The following is a 1,554-nucleotide window of genomic DNA, read 5'->3' as shown; positions in this document are numbered from 1 at the left end:
TGTGTGTGGCCAGCTCAGCCCACCAGGGGGCGGGGCTGGCTGGCATGTGGTGCTGGGGGATCGAACCGCAGTCCCTGTGCTTTGCTAAGCTTGTTCTAAGTAGGTGCTTTAGACCACTGAGCCATCTCACCAGCCCCCTGATATTTTATAAAGTTAATCAGCATTACTAAAAATATTTTTAAGGAGTTTTCGAGGTTGTAGCTTCCTGGTTTCTTTTCTTATGTTTAAATCTTTAACCTGTTTAGAATTTAAGGTAAAAATAGTATATATCTAACTGAATTTTCAAAATGATATTTATTGAGTAATCCACTTGTTGACGATCGACACTCATCAGTTATCAGAACATAGACTCTCATGTGCGTGAGTTTTCCTTGTAGCGGATGAGCCGTTCCACTGGGCAGTGTATCTTGAGGTCTGAACAACTGTTTAAATTGTGGCAGAGCAATACATGTTGATGTCTAGCAAATTCTCTTTCCCCCAGACATTTTCTGCTTTTGTTCACACTACTCTTCATGTAATATTTTAAATAATTGGGTCAAATTTTTAAAAATCCTCTACTAAATTTGTAGTTAAATTTCAATAGAATAGCATATTTATAATAATGGATCTTTATTTTATTTATTTATTTTGTATTTAGTGCAGGGTCTTCAGGGACTACAGGGTCTCACTACACAGATCGGACTTGTAGTGATCCTCCTGTTTTCAGCTTCCCAAGGGCTGGGATTACAGGCGCATGCCAATACCTCCAGTCTCAGTTGCCGTCTCAGCGCGCCCCGGGGGCGGGGCTAGCACTGCAGTCTGGGGATCCGACCTCCAACCCCTGCGTCTGCCTAAGCAGGCGCTTTAATCTGCTGAGCTATCTGGCCGGCCCAATAATGGATCTGTATAGCAAGAATGGCATATCAATCCCTTAATTTTTATGCTGTTGTATCTGGTTGGTGAAGTGTTCTAGTTTTCTTTTTGTAGGTCTTTTACATTACAAAAAGAAAAAAAAAACAGTCCATATAAAGAACCTTCCTTCAGGAATGAGGAAAAAAGTCAAGACACTCTCATGAAGCAAACTAAAAGAAGTTGTTGTTTGCAGAAGTTTTTGGAACACAAAGGAACCAATTAAAGTGAGATTCTCGGACACAGGAAGGAAGGAAAGAAATCTGGGCCAGTCCAGCAAACTTTCTTTTTCTTCTCGAGTCCTCCAAACCATGTTTGATAAACGAAGCAAAAATTATAACACTTTCTGATATAATTCTAAATATATGCGAAGGGAGCATTAAGACAATTATTTTTAAAAGGAAGGGAAAGGGACTTCAAAGGAGTTAAAGTTTCTGTTCTTCACTCAAACAGTAAAATGTCAACTTTAGTAGACTGGGAGATTACTCATGCATAATGTGATACCTGCGGCGAATTCTGAAAAGCCTGTATGAAGAGATGCACTCAAACAAATAAAGGCAGATTCTAAAAAGAGTTCAAATTCACTGGGCAACAAAAGAAACAGAAATAGAGAGGGGTGATGGAAAACAAAAAGACCAAAGTCAAAACTCCTCAAGAGATACCATA

This window comes from Octodon degus, unplaced genomic scaffold, assembly GCF_000260255.1.
Source record: "Octodon degus isolate 3935 unplaced genomic scaffold, OctDeg1.0 scaffold00120, whole genome shotgun sequence".
Lineage (NCBI taxonomy): Eukaryota > Metazoa > Chordata > Mammalia > Rodentia > Octodontidae > Octodon > Octodon degus.
This window is presented reverse-complemented; position numbering follows the sequence as displayed.